We start from the raw sequence: 21,642 nt of genomic DNA, 5'->3' as shown, positions 1-21,642 counted from the left end.
AATTTTCCTTTCTTATTTACTTTGGTAGTCAGTTTATGCTTCCTGGTCTATTGCTACAGTATGTCAGATGAGAACTTGAGCTATATTAAGTAAAATATTCCAGATCTGCATGGTACCTATGGTATTTAGTTATAATTTTAGAGGGGAGAAATCATAAAAGTGAAATCTTAATGTCTCACATATTATGATTCTGACAATCATTTTCAGTCTATGAAGAGTCAATATGCATTCCTAGAATATTTCTGCCACATAAGGAGTTCAGATTAGGATTAGGTTCTATAACTCCAAATGCCATGCAGAACAAGACAATATTCTGAGGGAGAAGGCAAAGGGAACAATGTTTAAAGTTACTGTGAAGATGCAGTGCATGGGAACACAGCCTGATCACTGGTTCAGGAAGCCAGATTTCAACCCTGCGGCAAATCTGTTCAATTCAATTCAATTTAATTTAACAAGCATTTATTGAGTACCTTCTTCTGTGCTAAGAATTTTGGTTGAAAAAAAAATAGGCACTGTCCCAAGGAAGATATTATCAGGTGAATCAAAAGGCATACACCAGGATAACCAGAGCCAGCAATCAGAAAACAAGATTAAGATAGTCTGTACACCACAGAAAAGAAATGGCAACAGAGTAAGGCCATCAGTAATGACAACTCAGAAGTCCATATGAGGTGTGGCCTTGAGCAAGTCAGCCCAAGTGAACCAAGTACCTTCATCTGTAAAATGGAGATAAACATTTTCATACTACCTACCTCAATGGGATATTTTGAGGAAAATATATTTAAAACTTAAAACACCAGGGAAATGTCAGTTATTGTCACCACTTTATTTCTTTAATGGAATTGTCATCTTGCTGATTTCAATATGTTCCCTTTCTATGTACTTTTTCATTGAAGTTACTAGGTAGTAAAGTATACGTTCACTTGATTTGCAAAATTTCTTCAATTCTTGAAACAAAGAAACAGACACAGTTAAGATTATCTTCATGGAAATCTTTGTTAATACTAAGCATGAGCATTTCATTTTTAAAAATATTTTATTTTATTTTTGCTTTTTGGAGGGCAATTGGGGTTAAGTGACTTGCCCAAGGTCACACAGCTAGTTTTTGTGTTAAGTGTCTGAGGCTGGATTTGAACTCAGGTCCTCCTGACTTCAGGGCTGGTGCTCTATTCACTGTAACACCTAGCCACCCCAGCATGAGCATTTCAATGACAAAAAGTTCAATTATCTTATGTAATCATATTCCTTATTGCTGTTCTTTACATGTTTGCTACAGCAACTCTATTATTTTCCCTGAAAAGAGAGCTTCACGTAGTATGTCATTTGGTTGTTTCAGCCGTGTCTGACTCTTCATCATCCTATTCCCTATTCAGAGTTTTCTTGGCAAAGATACTAGAGTGATTAACCATTTCCTTCTCTAGCTCATTTTATGGATGAGGAAACAGAAAAATTGGGTTAAGTTACTTGCCCAGGTCACATAGCTAGCAAATGTCAGAGGCTGGATTTGACTCTCTATTGACTACACCATATAGCTCTCCCATAGTATATTATATAACAAATTCTTCTTTCTCATACTTATCAGAAGTTAGTCAAGTGGCATTCAAGAGTTAATAGCAGTTGCTAGAGACCATAGAATTTGGTTGATGTCCTTTTTGAGTAAAATCGCCTTTCATAGTCCCAGGCTAGTGGTATGTTGGCTACCACATTTCAGGTGGTATTTAGACTAAATGCAGGTAGATGTAGGCCTATAGTCACTACTCCATAGTGAATTATTATAATAGTAATGAAATTTGAAGTTCCTTTTGTATTGCTAAACTGAGAGGTACTTAGCACTTAGTGATTAATCAAGCCTCTGTTAAAGAAACAGGTGTGAATCCCTGTTGCTGACCTTAACAGGAAGAGGTAAGCTGAAACAGGAAGGAGCTAATGCCTTCTGTATATAAGGAGAAGTCCCTGCTGGGTCAGACAGATCTTCTTGGAGCAAGCTTCCTGGAGGCAGAAGCTGCTGCCGCCAGGGAGGCTGAAAAGGAAAGCTCCCCCCACCCCCAGGCTGGAGAGAATGATTTTGATTCTGGGAACCAGCTGGAGCTTCTGCTGAGCAGCTGCTGAGTCTGAGGGCCAGCCGGAACTTCTGGGAGCTGCCATAAGACATCCAAAGGCCAGCTGCAACTGCCACAGACTGAGGAAGCATGACTGTGATTCTGGTACTTTGTATGAATCTGTGTGTGGCTTTGTTAAGCCTTAATTTCCCAGGAGCAGAGACTGTGAAGGATTTAAGGTGGACTGGATGCTGTGAGCTTCAGCATGGAACAGGAAGTGTACAGAGAGATGGACAAGGACCTGGAAGCTGTCTGTCTTTGAACCCAGGTGACAGTTTGTTGAATCCAGGTAGGATAAGGGACCATGGAAGGGGATCTAGAGAATCTGAGAGACAACCCCAAGTCAAGATGAAAGAAGAATTTTCTTGGATACTGTGTACTGACTGAGAAACTATAATTTACTAGTGACCTAGGCGGTGGAGGGTCTGTATATTTTCTGATGATGGAATAGTGAATGATAACTGAATAATGACTGATTTGTAATTTAGTGTGCCCCATGAGTGGAGAACTTTAACTATTGTACTTTGTGTCCCTTAAGGAGGCAAACCTCCTTAAGGATGATTGAATGATTGAGATGATTAAATTACTAAATTGTTGTTCATTGTTCAAAACTTTTTTTACCACTGTGGTGAAAACTATGTGGCTATCTTAGTGATAAGCTATCGTGAATGCTGTACCTTGATTTTCTGTGAATGTTTTGCTCTGATTTGTTATTGAATAGAGTGTTCACTATACCATGTAATCAGAACCTTAAAAGCTATTCATAGCAGTCATCCTCTGGAAAGCTGCTAGTGATTGGCTCTACACTTATCCAGGCAAGTTAGTTCCTTTCATTTATACTAATGAATAAATGACCTCTATACAAGGTCTCAGAACTTGGCTTTTTGGTCATTTTTATTAGTCTTTTACTACCATAGTTTAGATCAGAACAAGAAGAGTTGTGTGATTCACAAGTTGGATAAGCAGCCTTGACTATTCTACTACAAGGATGAAACTAAAATGCCTATTTTTTCCTCTCCAAAGAAAATCTATATGCCATTCTACCACTTAGCTGCAATTTGCATGTATCTTTGAGATATATTTTTTTAATTAATAGAATATAAGTATTGATTCAGTTCAGCTCCTCCAAAATATCAATCCACCATTCAATGAACACTGAGTGAGACATGTTGACATTTACAGAAGATGCCCAAATTGAACAATTCTGAACATCCTTTGCCCTCTTTTCCATTATTCCACTGCAATGCCTGCAGAAGTGGAGGAAGCTTACACACAGCAGAAGATCATTCTGTATTTTTTTTGTTTCACCTATTGATTTGGTTAATTAGCTCATTACCTAATGTTCAGTCTACTGACGATGAACCTCTCCAAAGTTAGCTAGGTTAAAGAGCAGACTCAGTATGATGCCAGTACAATACTCAAAATCCCTCTAGCATAGCAGAATTTTGCAGTTTGTGGTCCTCTTGTATAACTTTTAAAAACCCAGAATTGTGTCATACCATGATAAGTTGTGGACTGTTGGCTGTTGTCTTCATCGTCATCATCATCATCATCATCATCATCATGGTATTTTTGTAAAGGCATAAATGAAAGTTGTATGAAATAAAAACACATGAACTGATTACAACTGGCGTTATTTGAGGGAATAACCACTTGGATGAGAACACATACACTAAAGTAGTATTGTGGAAAATTGTTCTGATTAAGTCTTAACCAACTCCACTTCTTTCTGTAGCAATTATAGAAGTCTATCACCCCCTACATTTACCAAGATGTTACATGGGTCCTGGCACAACAGATCACACACCAGATCACAACCTCAGGAGGATGTTACCCCAGATAAACGCACTGTCCACTAGGCAGAAGTGACAGGGGATCACCAGCACAGAACTACAGAGCAAATAACCCATTTGATTATTTACTGCTAATTGCAGCCTCTAGGCTCATGAATCCAGTCTATTATAATGGCATCAAATTGTACACCCAACACCAACATAAGAAACTTTTACTACCATAATGCCATCACAAGGCCCACCTATTTTAAAGTATTTCCTGATTATGATATGACTATATTTTAAAATTCTAATTATAGATAAGTACTATTCAAAAGAATATAATCTAAAAAATCAGAAATTTATCCCTATGAGAGTAGCAACTATCACTCCAAAGTGAGTATTTCTGTTGTGCTATACTTTGCTTTTAGCTGTGCATTGTTTACTCATTAGTCACTGTTATATGGATGAGCAAGCTTTCAAGTCCTGAGAGGGAGTTGTTGCTAACTTAAGTTGTCAGGTGAAATAACCTAAAACAAAGAATTATTAACAATCAAATTCCACCAGTTACTTGACAACAAACTCAAAGAGAGGTTAAGGAAGGCTTTTCACTGTCGAGTGCATTAAGAGTGCACTTCAGGGACATAGAAAGAAAGACATTTTCCAGTTCCACATTTCACTTTACGAAAATTTCTCTTTTGTTACAGTGCAATGAACTGAACTCTTGTGGAAGAACCCAAATTTAAAGGATTCTTTTGGGATTTTTCTAAGGGGGCATGGAATAAGCAATGAGCATGAGGAAAGAGGTCAGGTAATTCAGTAAGAAACACTTTGGTTCCTAAGACCAGTCCTTGCTATGAATTAGGCAGAAAATGATTCATGCTCATGAAGATGACCTTGAGATCATGGAAATTCCAGTGTTTTTTAATGAACATTTTCACTAAAAATGATTTTATTATTTTAATTCTATTCACTAATAATGATGGGATTTTTGTAGATATCATATAGCATTATATTAGGGTGTGTTGTTAACATATGTGGATGCACTGAATGATATAAGGTCATACTCTCTGTCATCCCTCCTGCCACCTGAGAATTTGAGACTTTGGCCTTCTTGATTTACTTTCCATTCTTAGGAAAATGATTCTCACCTTATTTTACCTATAATTTTCCTTAAGTACAGATGTGACCATGTGGAACGCTTACTCAATAAATGCTACTGTCTTCCTTTTGCTTTAGGATAAAATATAAAGTCCTCTATATAGTTTTTAAATCTCATCATAAGTTAGAGCTCATCTATCTTTCCAGTTTCATTGGATATTACACTATGCTGACCCTCAAACTCTCTGTTTCAGCCAAACTGGTCCATTGTATGTACTTCATACATGATACTCTACCATCTTTGTTCCTTTGCCTTGTTACCCAACAAGTTCGTAAAGCAATAATGTGAAATGAGGAATGTGCAAATTTAGAGACATCCCCTCCTAATTGGTCAGATAGACTATTTGTGCCTGACCTGTGGTTGAGCCTTCCAAGCCTTCACTGATAGAATCAGCCACAGCTAGACACACAGTCCATTGACCATGACATTGCGATGTCATGAAAGTAAAACAAACAAGGTAAGCACTCCTTACCACAATCTTAGAGAGTCCCTCTGTACCTTTAAGATATCTCTTAGCTACCATGTTCTTCATGAAGCTTTTGCTGATTCCCCACCACTCCCCACCTCCTCCACTGGTAGTGACTTGATTCCCAAACTACCTTTATTGAGGGCCATCTCCAGTTGTCCAGATCTATATCTTGCCATTGAACCCACATGACTCCAGAGGAAAAAGTGAGGCTGGTGACTTTGCACAGCCCTCTCTCACGTAAATCCAATTCACTTGCAAGTCATGGCAGCACCTTCCTGATGTCTTCTAGAATGAAGGACAAGCAACAATATTAGCTACTTTGTATAAATTTGTACTAATTAACAGTATTTATACCATATATGTTCTATGCATTTGTTTTCTCCCAATTACAATATGTTTATTGTGAAAAGGGATTGTTTTTCCTTGATCTCATATCCCCAGTACGTAGCATAATTGGTTCATAGAATTTCTTAATGCATACTTTTTAATTTTTTTGACATCATGAATTTCTTAGAAATGATGAGAAGCAGGGCAGCTAGGTGGTGCAGTGAACAGAGCACCGGCCCTGGAGTCAGGAGGACCTGAGTTCGAATCCGGCATCAAACACTTAACACAAAAACTAGCCGTGTGACCTTGGGAAAGTCACTTAACCCCAATTGCGCTCTAAAAAGCAAAAAACAAACAAAAAAATTATGAGAAGCTAGGGATTGCTCCTATGGGTGCAGAAAAAGAAAGGGCCACTGGAATATTATAGTCCACAGAAGAGAAAGTTGTTGGGATCTGAGTCATAGCTTTAAGGTTCAAACAGGCAGCTAGATAACAAAGTAGGCAGATTTAAGTACTAAGAGTTAGTAAAACTTGAGTTCAAATCAAGCCTCAGGTTCTTACTAGCTGTGTGATCCTGGGAAAGATCCTTGACTTCTGACAGTCTCTGTTTCCTTATCTGTAAAATGAGGAGAATAATACCACCTACCTCACAGGGTTGCTGTGAGCATAAGATGAGATATCTATTAAACATTTCTAAAACCTTAAAGAACTACATAAATGTTAGCTATTTTTATTGTCATCATCATCATTACTATTGTCAGAATATTTTGAAGATACCCTGTTTTTCCAGAGCTAAGGCCTAACAAGCAGGCTGGGCCCTAAGCTTGGCATAATAGTAATCCTTTGCACTCTAGACATGACCCTCTGGTAAAGTATATTCCTTAGACCACACCAGGTATCTACTGAGGGATTGAGGTCCCCTTGTTTCCCAGGGTCATCTATCACATGTTCACAATCACATGTTCTTTGTCACTAATAGGTACTATACCATTCCTGTCAAGATTCTGTACCTGGCAGGTACTTGAGACAATGACTGTTCCTAAAGGACCCCAAGAATGCCTGTATTGTCCCAATAAATGCCAACCATGAGAACTATCTCAAGATTTAAGAATGATTGTGTTGTGGGCCAACACCTTTCATGTATATAAGAGACCCCAACCTTACCATCTTAGGAGGAAGGATTTCCATATGCATATGTCATTTTCCTCACCCTGAAAATAATTAAACTGGGGTGGCTAGATGGCACAGTGAATAGAGCACCAGTCCTGGAGTCAGGAGGACCTGAGTTCAAATATGGTCTCAGACACTTAACACAGAACTATCCATGTGACCTTGGGCAAGTCACTTAATGCCAACTGCCTTACCTTCCCCCCTCCAAAAAGCAAAAAAAAAAATTAAACTTTTGTTTGTGTCCTGACTCTCTCATCTCCAGCCTTCTCTGTTTGCTTAGCTCTGGCTAATCACAGGTTAGAAGCTGGTTCTTGTCCAGTTGACACTATTAGTAAGGTATGCTGAACAATGCTTCAAAACAAGGACTGAAAAAAAAATGGGAGAGTTTAAGCTAGACACCAGAAGGAAAAAAAAAATTTGAGAACATTTGTCACATAAAAATATTAAGAAATATCCTGGAATGGAAAGAATAAATCAAAAATTTAATTTAAAGAACTACTGGAAGGGGAATTTTCCCAGAAGCAGAGGGACAGATAAAGGTTATGTGTGTGTGCATATATAAATGTATATAAATGAAATTAGTTAACTGTAAGTCATAATCTAGACAATATGACTTCTTGATTCATTTTGCTTCTTCCATGGGGATAAGTAGACAGATTCCTTGAGTGTGGCCATGAATTTCTCCATAATACTTCAAGGTTCACTGAAATCAGTATGATATCATATGTCAACAGAAGCATCTGGAAGACTTCATCATCAATATCAGGGATCCCTAAACTTAGATTCATCAATTATTTTTAATAGAAACTGTATTTCAATAAATCTGTGGTTTCCTTTGTAACATTATATATTTTATTTTATGCTTTTAACAACATTCTGAGGAGTCCATAAACAGCCATGATAAAAAAAAATAACAGAAGCAGCAGCAACACCCCCACCAACAGAATGTCAAGAACCCCTGATTCACAGACAGGTGGCCCTGGATTTCCAAATACTACTATATCAGAAAGCACAAAACTCTAGCAGGTTATGCCAAGGTATGAAGGCAATTAGCACAGTTCCTATGACAGACTGTGTCAGCTTTCCAAGAACCAGCCTAGTCATTCTGAGAAAGATTCTTCTCCAGTAGATTGGCTTCTAGGTGTTGACATTTTTCCCATGTTGACTCTTGCCACAACTAGAATAAACATTAAAAGTTCCTTAAGATCTCATATGGTATCTTAAACATAAAATTGTATTTGGTGTTTAACATCCTTCATAGCTTCCCCCACCTTTCCAGTCTTTTAAAAACTATTTATCTTACATACTCTATGGATTTAGCTATACTGGCCTCCTTCCTTTTTCTCAAATAACGCACTCCATCTATTGGCTCTGGGTATTTTAATTGGCGTCCCCCATGCCTAGAAGGCTCTCTCCCCTCATCTCTGCCTCCCAACTTCCCCAGATTCCTTCAAGCTCCATCAAAAATCCCAACTTCAACAGGAAGCCTTTCCAAATCCCCTTGAATTCTAGTGCCTTTGTTCTGTTGATTATCTCCAATTTTTCCTATATGTACACTATTTGTATGCAGTGGTTTGCTTGTTGTCTCTAACCTTAGACTGTGAACTCATTAGTAAATATTTATTGACTAACTGACTAGACTCTTGTATTTCCACAGCAATAGTAGAAGAGTAGAGGGAAAGGAAAATAAAAGATGATAAGAATTCTAATGTTCAGACTATGTGTTATTATTAATTTAACTGTTTGTACTAAAAATTTAAGGTTTTTGTATACCAACTACTAAGTTGATAAACTATTGGAGGAACTGAACTGAATTTTTATTTTTATATCCTTGCTATGAGAAAAAGTGTTGTCTAATAGATGGAGGTCTTACCTTGGAGCCACGAGGATTTCATTTAAGTTTTGCCCATGATATATACTGGTTGTGAGACTATAAAAAAAGTTTTTCAAATCCTCAGTGCCATCACGTATTTCTAAGAAGTATAAATTATAGATAAGTTGCCAATTTCTACCAGTGAAGAGTATTTATACCCTGGTTCATCCCAATACTGATGTAATCAGATATGTAAACAACTCCATCCCTTTCTTTTTTCCTTTCTCTCTCTTTTTTTCTATAAATGAAACTAATATACCTAAAGAAGTTTTAGTATAATGGAAAATCAGCTCCCATGTTATTATTAAAACAGTGAGAAAAGAACAAAGCAGATGACAGAGTTGTTGAGTTTTTTTTACATGCACAAAGTCAAAAAGACACATTGCTTCATGGGATACTTGATCATTTAATCTTGAAGCACTACTGATAAACAGGAGAAAAAAAGGAACATCATAAAGATAAATACCCCTTATGTTTGTTTATCGGTTACAAAAGATGAATAAGAGAAATTTTACAAAGACATCCGCAAAGCTTCTTCAGAACAAGTCAGTTTATACCTTAAGTCTCTATAATATTAATAAGAATATAGATGAAGGGAATAATAAGGGAACATATGTCAAAATTACTGTATCTATTAATGTCTGAATGAATTCTGTTGTTGATTATTTGAAAGCCTTAAGCTTTAATACTACAAATATCTTCTTCAAGAAAATGTCCAAAATGCTCTCTACATGTCAAGCACAGAAAAATATCATTAAAAATTGACTCTAACTTAACAGACAAGAGCAACTGATTGCCAATGCAGAAGTCATTTACAAAACAGTTACTGAAACTATATGCAATCAGAAAATTCACAACTTAGAGCCAGTGTCAAAATCAGCATCAAATCAAAAGAAAACAGAAGAAAAGTAATGTCCAATTACAACAGCTCCATACTAATCTGTTTCAATAAACTGCTGATTCTGAAAACCGGGAGGCAAAAGTCATTTTTTCCAAGCATCATCCCTTAGTAAAGTTTAACTAATACAAAGCAATTGCCACAACAAGGGAATCAAAAAAATCCAAGAACTATCTCAGTCAGCAAATAATGTATCTCTTTGTCAAGTAAAAATTAAGGCAGTCAAAGTCAACCCTAGTTGAGAACACAAATACACTTTCAAAATATGTAGAAGTATGGCAGAAGCTCACGAGTAATATCACCTCAGAAAATAGTAAAAAGCAGTAAAAGTATAAACAAGTCTTGTCAAAGCTGATCAAGAGGTCCACCTAAGCCCAATGATCACAAGAACCACAGGTACCACTGCCAGGAAGACAATGAATAAATATAAAATGATAAATTTGCCAGAATTTCTACAGGGATTTATTATCTTCATTGATTATAGTGGAATCACCACATTCAGAATGTCAGGCCTCAGTATTCAATATACTATAAAAAGAAGTAGAATTGACTCTTAAGATAAAGTCAGGAAGAAAGATCAAGTTATTCCAACAATATTGGCAATTCAAAACAGAATTCAGTATAAAATTCAGACCAGCATATAAGAGAAAATACATAAAAGGCATAAAAAAACCATCTTCTTTAATCTGAATGGCATTTTTCCCAGCATCCTTTCCAGGATCATTGTTTACCCCCTGATACCTTAGCATTGGTGTTTCCCAGTATTCTTTCTTGGACCTTCTCTTTTCTTTCTATACTCTCCTTTGGAGATCTCAACAGATTCCGTGGGTTCAGTTATGATCTCTCCCAAATCAGTATATTGAGTCATAATCTGGTCCCACATTAACTCTCTCACATGGAAAACAATATTCATACCTGCTCAGAATACACAGAGATGTCATGTACATACTTCAATCGCAATATATATACAAATGTTCATCTTTCCTAAAACATCTTACCTAATTTTCCCATTTCTGCTGAGGGCACCATGATACTTCTAGTCAACTTCCCAACCATCATTCTCACTTTTCAGCTTCCTTTGATTTACCACCTTCCCAATTAGAATGTAAGCTCCTTGAGGACAGAGACTGTGGGTTTTTTTGGTAATTTTCCTCCCAGTGTTTCATCTAGTGCCTGGCATATAGTAAGCACTTAATTTTTGCTTTTTGACTTGACCTGATGGCAGGCCCTTCCTGAGAAGAAGCTGTCCATTGACTTCAGGCATTACTGGCATGATTCCGGAGGTTACCATTTCCAGCTTATAGTAATCAAAGGAATACAATAGGCCTGCCAACAATGCTGCTAATCATATTCCTGTGGCCCAAACAAGCACAGTCTCTTCTATGATGTGCTATGCTACAGCCCTATTACATCCATAAGAGATCTTAATGAAGTCAGATAGAAAATTCGTATGTATTTTACATTTATAAAATGAGGAATTGAGGCAAGCAGGGTTAAATGATTTGCTCAAGGTCACACAGCAAATAATTGTCTAAGGACAGATTTGAACCCAGGAAGATGTATCTCCCATACCACCTAGCTGACCATCTATAGCTGTAGATGTTTTCATGTTCTAATATGAATGGTAACCTTACTCAAATTATACAAATAATAAAGGGGTCATATATACAAGATGTACAAAAGTGTATTGGTAGGACATTTGGCAGGGAGTATATCCACATTTAGTTGCTATTAGTAAACTATGTCTCTTAGCAAAAAAAGTTTACCAATGGGGATCTAACAAAAAAAGCAAAAGAGAGAGCTCCTTTGTAAACAACTAAGCAAATTAAAGTGCATAATATTGCCTAGTGTGGATGGGAAGGCAGGAAGAGATGGAATTGTTAAGGCAGCAGCTACCATCAGGTCTCCGAGGAGATGGAGGGAGAGAGAGAAGGAGGGATAAAGAGAGGAAAAGAGAGAGAGAGAGAGAAAGAGAGAGAGAGAGAGAGAGAGAGAGAGAGAGAGAGAGAGAGAGAGAGAGAGAGAGAGAGACAGAGAGAGAGAGAGAGAGAGAGAGAGAGAGAGAGAGAGAGAGAAAGAGAGAGAGAGAATGGGCAATAAGTGCTGGAGGAGGGACTTAGAAATACTAGGCCTTCTAGGGAAGAAATTTAGGGTTAAGCAGACTTTAAGCGATGACATCATAGAAAAATCAGCAACTAATAAAGAGATAAAATCAAATACTAGAAGTAGAAGAGAAAATTCAACTCTGGTCAAGTATATCTAAACAAAAGAAACTGAGTCATCTTCTCATAAAGAAGGTCAAGATACAAAAAATTCTACAGTTTCTTCAGAAATGACAATGAAGTAACTCTAAAAAATTCTAGAATGGTTCAGAATCATGATTAAAGAAATAATGGAAAGCGGCAAAAACACATATGTAAACAAAAAAGTAAAGCCCTTAAGGAAGAAACAAGGAGATCTGACAAGACTAGGACAAAAGAGACGTTTTCCATTATCCATATCTTTTCTGAATAGGAAACAAGAGAATTAGAATGCAAAAATGCCAAGGGAACAGGAAAAAAATAATGCAACAACATAAAAACAGTGATTGGAAGAATATATCAGATCTCTATAAACCACCAACCTTGATGAAAGGATGTAAAGAGATACAACAAAGTTTATGTTCATCCAGAAAATAAAATGTCAGGAAAAAGAGAAACCTTTCTGAAGGATAAAAATCAAAATGATACAAAGAACAATGGAAACCCACAATGGCTATATATGGGCTGAAGCATATTAGCAATTATAATTTATGGGTAAGAAGGGATGTAAAAAACATCATTTTGTAAAAGAGGAAGATAGCTTTGAAATGAGAGTAAGGGATAACAGGTAGACATTCTGGATGCTGCATTTATACCATACACATACATACATACACACATATATGTATCCACACATATATGTATGTATGAACATACATACATATACACATACAAGCAAGTATATTGTGTATACATGCATGTGTGTATTAAAGGATCCAGAAAATGGCCTTCATTTTATTAGGCAGATTCTCTAAGGTATAATTGTGGGAGAAGGTGTAAGTAATTGCATCATCAGAGGGAGTACCAAATATTAGTAAAATCACAGATTATAGCATACAAGGTCCCAAAAGTCTTAGTGTAGATTTAGACTGTTATAACTTCAGAAGTGTAAATGTACAAACTTACAAAACCCTAACTGAAAGCTTAATTATCTAAAATGTTAAATGGGTATATTTCTTATTAAAGTTCATCATGACCACTGTCACATTCCATATATTTTTCAAGTTAATTTTTGGACTTCATAAGAACTGCCATCAGCTGTTTCTCAGGGACTGAAGGGAATGCATTTGTAACCCTTGTCTTCATATCATCTAAATAACAAAATTTTGATACATATATGACAGTTTCAACATGATCAATCATGAAAAAGTCTAATGGAGAAAGATCAGATGAGAGATAGCCAAGCAAGAGATCCTCCTCTTTACCACTCTACCAGTCTGAGAAAATGTCATCTAAAAACTAATAATGCATAATGTCAATGTATACCATCTTGTTAAAATTAAAATTAAAAATTTATTATTTAAATTTATAAAAATGATATAATTGTAAAAAGGAATATAAACCCATTTCAGGGTTCGTTGGACTTCTTTGGAGACCATTTTGTTGACTACTTTGCTGTTTGTTCTGGTGCTACTGCTGCAGCCCAGAAAAAAAGATCTCTACTACTACTACTACTACTACTACTACTACTACTACTACTACTACTACTACTACTACTACTACTACATATTATACACCTACCACATACATAAGAGCATAGTCTGATATGAGTTCTCCTGCTTGGTGAGTGAAATATAGTAGGGGAGAGAATATAATACCTGACATGGGAAAATGATAACAATTTAGGTCATCACCCAGGCAGGGATTTTTTTTAGTTTAGCATTTTTACCCTTAGCATGTGATTAGTTGGCCATGGGGTCCTGACTTTCACATTTACCGACCATATGACTCCAGGAAAGTTCCTTGGACTCTCAGTATTCTGAGCAACCCTCTAAGATTATAAGTTGAAGAAGAGATGTCAACTTGCATTGGTGGAAGGGATTTCCTCAACAGCTCTCTATACCAATGAAATGACTAGTCTTGTCTTCATTATCCCATCTACAGCATTGATCAGAGTGCCTGGAGACAACAACAACTACTACTAGTACTACTAGTAAACATTTATATAACACTTTGAAGTTTACAAAACATCTTACATCTACTATCTCATTTTATTTATTCAACAATCTTCTGTGGTAGGTGCTAATAAATGCTCCCCCTTTTTGTTTTTTTTTTGTTTGTTTCTGTTTTTTCCACATGAAGACTTAGGCTAAGAAAGATTAAATGACTTGCCAAGGGTCACAGAAGCCTTGGGGAAGGGACTGGAACCCAGGTGTTCTTCACTCCATAGCTCAGTCTTGCCACTGTGCCATACTTCCTTGTTGTTGCTTGGTTTAAACCATTTGTTGAATTGTATTGAACTGAAGAAACAGCCAATCACTCGACAAAAAGGATAGATGGTATAATGAGAAGGCTGTTAGAAGAATAAAATTCAAATAAGGGAATCACAGAAGGTTAGAGGTGGAAATGACCACAGAAGCCATCTACCCCAAATCACACCTGAACAAGAGTTCCCTACCTACCTAATAGTCATCCAGACTTTGCTAAAATTGTTCTAGAGAGGGAGGACCCACCTTCATCTAAGATGGCCCATTCCATCTCTAGATGACTCTGATCTTTACTAAGATTTTCCCACATTAACTTTAAGTCTCCCTCTTTGCAAATTTTGTCCCTTGCCCCCTGGTGACAAGCTGAACTGAGTGTGATGTGGAAAGATCTTGAGGCACTTCACAATCTTCATTGCTCTCCTCTAGGTACTTTCAGGTTTGTCAAAATTCTTCATATAGTATGAGAGCTATAACTGAATCCCTCATCCCAAAAGAGGCTATCATTATCATAGTTCTGGATATTCCACCTCTCTTAAGTTAGTCTAAGACCACTTACATTGGTTCTTGGCTACCACATCACACATTCATATGGAGTTTGAAATCCACTAAAATTTCCAAATATACTTTAAGAAGAGCAGCTACCAAGCTACAGTTTTCCTATATTGTACTTGTGAGGATGATGTTTTTAATGCAAGTATCAAACTTTATATCCATAATATTGTATATAATATATTATGGTATATATAACATATAAATCATTATAAAATTATTTATCATTATGTTATAGAATTACTTCCATATGATTATTGATATGTATACCATCAGAGGAATTGAATACTGATAAACATGCTTATATAAATTATTGTGTGATATAAATTATAAAAGTATATATTATATAAACAACATTCAAAGTATAAAATATTATTTTTATTTGAATGTATTCTGCAAAAATTATAAAATAACATGTACTCTAGTAAGTTGAAATTTCTATGCATATATTTTTAAAACATATATCTAAAGATATATAATCATATATGTATGTATATTTTAAATTTTACCTTATTAGAATTGGTTTAACCTTCTATGCTTGAATGATTTTTGTCAGAACCTGAATCTCTCAACTAATGTATCTGTTCTTTTTCTAACTTTCTATACCCTGGAAATTTAATAAGCACTAGATTTATTTCTTCCTTAAAATCATTGATAAAAACATAAAATAGCATATTGATAGTCATCCTACTTGATAAGTCAATCACATCTCTCAGCCTCTGTTTCATAACATCTCAAAATCTTGCCATTATTTCCTTAAAGAACTATTGTATTAGATAGGATTTTATAGGTAAACAACTCTGAAAAATCTCAGCTCCTATATAAATGTAAGTTAATATTACTATTAACATCATCACATCAATACCATTGAATGAGATAATCTATTTAAAGCCCTTTGCGACCATAATGTTCTATATAAGCAAGCATTATTATTTTGAAGGAGACACTCTAATAAACCCACAACTAGCGACGACAGTGGTGTTTGGTAGAAGAACCCTGGTTTTGGAGCTTAAGACCTGGGATCAAATCCCACTTTGGCTACTTACTAGCTTAACATCTAAGACAAAACACAGAATTTCCTGGGCCTCAGCTTCCTCATTTGTAAAATGAGGGAGTTGAACTGGATGATCTCTAATATATCTGATGATCTCTAATAAATCTAAATCTATTATTTAAATCTAGATAGGATGACTGGACATTCAGAGGTAAGTCACTGAATACTATGATGAGGGAAAGAATAACCAGAGAAAGGAAGGGTCAGAGTTTCCAAAAAGATAAACCAACAGTGCTGAAGAAAATTAATCTCATTATAATTTAACTTGAACACTCTTTGATAAGGGTTATATTTTATGATTGGGAAGGCAGTAAATAGCAATGAGTTGCCTAAAATTACAGAGTAATTCAGGGAAGGTTCCAAGGATATGAATGAGATATGTCTTTGAGTTTTCAACCATCTTTTTAAACAGTACATCACTAATCAAAAACCATTTGTTAAGTGATCCCTGTGTGTTCTAGGTGCTGAGATACAAAAAGAAAAGGAAAACATTCCCTGGTCACAGCTATTTGGGGGAGGTAACATATACACATGCAATATAAATACAAGGTAGTTTAGGAAGGCACTAATAGTTGGAGAATCAAAGAAGTCTTCCTGTAGAAGGTGGTACCAGAACTGAGTCTTGAAATCAGGAATCCCAAAAGGAAGCATGGACAAGAGGGGGTACATTTCAGGTTTTCTTCCACAAATTAAAATAATAAAAGCTAATATCTGTTTAGTATTTTTTAAGTTTGCAAAGCAATGTGTGTGCAAATATAGGAATATAAATTCTCAATGTCAATGAGTCAGAATCTAAGCAATATCAGAGCCCCAAATATTTTAGATCTTCTATTCTGTTGCTTTACTTGCTTTTACAAAAGCTAGAGTGAGTCCAGAAGTGCTGTGATGAATTAGAATTTCCTACCAAGAAGAAACTTATTTCAAGGAGACAATGCCCTTAGCCAGGCAAGATCTTTCCGAAAGTTGGGAAATCAAGAGTGCTGACTAGTTGATGATAGAGAAACAATATAGAATACCAAAGAGATGATAATATGATAGAATTCCCTTAATTAGCACCCCCCATGGAAACAAAAATATGCTAATTAAGCAATCATTCCGATTAACAGAGACTCCAAGGAATAGCTTGTACAGCATAATGTTCACTTTTAATTAATGAATTGTTTTAAAAAAATAACTGGAAAGTGTGACCATTTTTAATGTATACAGGAAGTTTGATTCTATCAGATGAATGTACCTATTTATTGTTAAGAATCTGCACTGTGAAATAAATAAAAAGAATGATGTTTGAATGCTTCAATAAGCACGTTTGCAACCAAAATCTTTGGGATAGAGGTAGAATTGGCTTGATTTCAGGATTTTCTGAATGGAATTCTTGCTCTGACATTTAATGTTTGCTATAGTAGGCAGATAATACTAGTGAAACTGCACATGGATCTATAATCAATGACAAATTCATAGCTAAATAATGAATTTGAAACAATGCTACACCTTAAACTTGGTCTGGGGCCAGCCACCACACTGATGAAATCTATCTAAGGACATGCTGGCTTTCTTGTTACAGTTTTCTGCTGTTTTACCTGTCAGCTCATCATTTGTCACCTGCATGTCAATGTAGTAGAATCCAGGGACAATTTCCAGCTCCAGTGAGTACTGTTTTGCTGGTATCCGAAAGAGACAAGGCCTCCAATATTACTCAAGTTTATTACTGTGCAACATTGGGTGTTAAATTCATAGAGCAGCCTTCAACTACTGTCATTCCAAAAATATGAAAATAGGAAATTGTAACAGTGACATACCCCTCTTACATATGTACTATTCAATCTAATATGTGTACATAATACACTTCCTGTTATAAATATCTATAGTCTTAACAAAGATTATATTTTACCTAGCAAGATGGTACCTTATGGTGGATCTATCTCTGTGCTAAGTGGTAAGTAGGGGGTAGATAAATTTCATTTTTAGCAGCTGTAGAGGCCAGAAGAGAGCCATTGCTCCCTTCCTCTAGAACCAGACACACCTGAAAGGGCTATATCAGACAGGCTGTGAGTGGAACATTCATCTTATCTCCAATCACTTCCCACTTGCTGTTCTCATGCTTAAATCCCCAAACTACCTGCCTTTGAAGGCATAGACAAACAAAATAAAACAAACATAAATTTCAGTGAAAACACGGAAGACAGCCAACTGGACAGGTCTGTTATTGGAAAGATGTCAAAGTCATACATACATATAAATGCATCAGGAAAAACACCTGGTGAATTTCAACCAATGGGTTTGTAGTGGATGGTTGCATGGAAGATTCATTCCCTTTGTTTTTTTTCACTCTGGCTTAGTTTTTAATCTTGCATCTGTAGAATGATGAGACCAATTTCAGAAACATCAGTGGATCTTCTCTACTAGGTCTTCCTTTAAATAAATCATTTAATTACATTTCCACAGGTGCAAAACTGTAAATGAGCTTTCTGGAGCAAGGGCTTTCCTGCTCATAGAACCTGGCCAGATGCTGCATTCTATCCTATTCTTGATCCTGCTGCTGCTGACAGTTTTCTCTTAATTAGGGTCCTTCCTTTTCTTAAACTCCCCAGAGTGAATCAGAAGAGCCCCTTGAGTATATTTGATGAAAATCTTTGACCTGTTCTATATGAGACCTTCAAGGACAGAAGGAGTTTTGATTTTGTCTTTCTATCTCCAGCATCTGGTACACAATAAGAATGCAAATATTGTTATTTAAAAAAAATTTGCCTGAATCCTCCCTTTGTTTTTTTGTGGTTGTTGTTGTTATTGTTCAGTTATCTAGTCTGTGTTCACATTCTTGGATACCACTCCTTTCATTTAATATAAAATTTATTGTACTTCATTACACTTTTTCTATGTGTCCCTTTCAAATGGTCCTGCTTTCTTCTATTACTACTAAAGGAAAACTTCAAATTAGCTCAAGTTAGTGGATTGAGGAAAGTCAAATAAATCATGATGCTTCAGGCTGTAGCTAGAGATTACAATTATCTATATACAATTTATTATACATTAAGCACTTGTGATAGAAACACATTTGTAATTTTACTTAGAGAAACTGCTTGAAAGGTCAGCAACTTCATTGTTCCTTGGGTCCTCTCCCTCTGGAGGCATCTGCTTGAGATTACATGAAATCCAAGGAGAATATTTATAGAACCACTGCTCCACTTCGAATATTTTCTTTCATTAAAAAATAATATGTCTTTGAAAACCATATAAGGTACAAACAGACTCTCCTTTCTGCTAACCCAGGAACTGTGTCACAGCTGTTATTGGATGAAGGATGATTGATGATTGATGATGATGATATCATAGATTTCTGCTTCCAATCAGTTTTGTGTATGTAATTGTAAAAAGTATTGAGACTGGAAGGTGGCAATTATATTTGATCCCTGGGCTACATAGCAACATCTGTGTTATGTTGTTATTCTATTCTTATATTATTAAATGTATATTATATAAAAAGAGATATTACTTCAATTTACCAGGTGACATGGGGCATTATCCTTGTTGAAAATATTGTTTGGGGCAAATTACTCCAACCAATTTGTGGACCATTCATGAAAGATCTTCTTGTTACCCTGGCCTTCCTTTTTTATTTTTTTGTTTGAGGTTTATTGATTTTTTTTTCATTACAAACATTTACAGATTATTCCCACTTCATGAATAATTAAACTGCATGGAATATTTACATCTGAAGCACCACGCCCGCCTTTCTATTTTTATTAAATTAGCATGAACATATTTTATCTCCCTTCCACTCTGACATATTGTAGAAAAAAAGAAAAACAAATTTCCTTTAACAAATGTGCAAGGTCAAGCAAAATAATTTCCCTCAATGATTGTGTAGGATAGATAGATGGATAGATAGATATAAATGTAGATACATATAGATACACACATATATGTATGTGTGCATATATAAATGCATGTAAACACATATAAAGAGCATGTATACCATATATTAGTGTATATATACGTATGTATATGTATGTGTGTGTCACTATTACTTTAGCATATCAGTATCTTTTTGTGACAAGGCATTAGAAGTCATTTTATATGTGATCTCACCATTTAAGTATATAGATGAGAGCAGCTGAAATTCGTGTACGACCTTATCCCATGCCTCCTAAATCCAAGTTAGTTCAAGGAGCAAACCCAGAACTGCAGAGATTCAAATGTGGACATGCTTAAAAATCACTTATACTTAATGAACAGCTTCTACACAATTATGTTACTCTTGCACCAGTCTTGCATTGCTGTCAAGTCTCGCCACAAAAATCACACCACCAAACTCTGTACCCTAAATAGTAATTAACACACTCTGTTATAACACCAAGCATGAGCAGCCTCCAAGGTTCTGATTACAAGAATAGTAAACTCCATTTAATCAATAACAAATTAAGGCAAAACATTCACAGAAAATCAAAATACAGCATTCACCATGTGTAACCCAATCATTTAGTAAGTCCTCAATTCAATCACAAAGTACAAAGGCCAAAGTACTCCACCCCTGGTTAGTACATTGTAGCAGCAAAACCTAGCACACCCAGCATGGCTGCTAGCACAGGTTCTTAGATATGCTTTTCTAAGGGAAAGCAACTCAAAGTTGGTTAACAATCTTACTTTAATCAACCAAACATATATCATTTACCTAGTTCAGGAGGAAAAGTCAGCACCCTGAACTTAAGAGGATACAAAAGTTACAACAGAAAGTAACACAATCAAGCAGGCAGGGCTTCCAGCTGTCTGACTATTACATCCATACCTAGTCAGTTACCAGAGAGGGAAGCACCAACATCTGGGTTTTCAAAGCCAGGGGGCTCAATGGCTTCCCAGAGTCTCATCTGGCCAAATCATACAACTCTTCCCAAAGTGAGACCCAAAGCAAAACCTCACATCAGGGTATATATAGCCTTCTCATACCTCAGAGAATGTAACAACCCTCATGACCCACTGCCCAATCACAAAGTAACAAGATATGGGCATTCCTGAAAAAACAAGCCTCCCACCACAGGCTCCAGGTGACTACATTCAGCCTATTAGGGGGAAGAGTATATTTTCAGATCAGGAAAGGTTCTCAGATTCATTTAAGCCTATCAAGGGGCCAAGGGGCAGGGAAAATATTCAGAATCCCATTATATACATTCATTTAGTCAATCACAAAGTCTTCTCTTTACTTAATTGGAAATTAGTTTACAATCATATACAAAGTACATTTATTTGGTCAGTCACAAAATACAAAGGTCAAAAGGTTTCTACCCCTGGATCACAGCTGAATTACAACATCATCAGTCACCACCAAGCACCCTGTCAAGTGCAGTGGAAAGCATAAAGGCCATCCACCGCTCCCTAGGTCACAGCTAGGTTACAGTATCATCACAGCATTCAATATCCAAGGAGAGGTCTTTTCTTCATCTTGACTGGAGGCAAGTTCTCAGCAGTTTCTGTTCCTGGGAAGACAAAGCTTAAAAAAGACACTATAACATTCACACACATTGCTGGCATCATCTTCAATTCACCTCCTGCCTGTGAAATCAACCTAGGCCCAGTAAGGTCTGAGGCCTCTATCAACAAACAAAGCTGACAAAGTAACATCAAAATAGACAGACAAAATACAGGCACCACAGTCATGCCTCCTTGTTCCCAGAAGCTCTCTCGCTCTCTCTCTCTCTCTCTCTCTCTCTCTCTCTCTCTCTCTCTCTCTCTGTCTCTCTCTCTGTCTCTGTCTCTGTCTCTCTCTCTCT

Source organism: Petaurus breviceps, unplaced genomic scaffold (genome assembly GCF_028583685.1).
Source record: "Petaurus breviceps papuanus isolate PSGF00001 unplaced genomic scaffold, PetGlider_PUasm1.0 76, whole genome shotgun sequence".
In the NCBI taxonomy this organism is placed as follows: domain Eukaryota; kingdom Metazoa; phylum Chordata; class Mammalia; order Diprotodontia; family Petauridae; genus Petaurus; species Petaurus breviceps.
Note: the sequence above shows the minus strand (reverse complement) of the source record.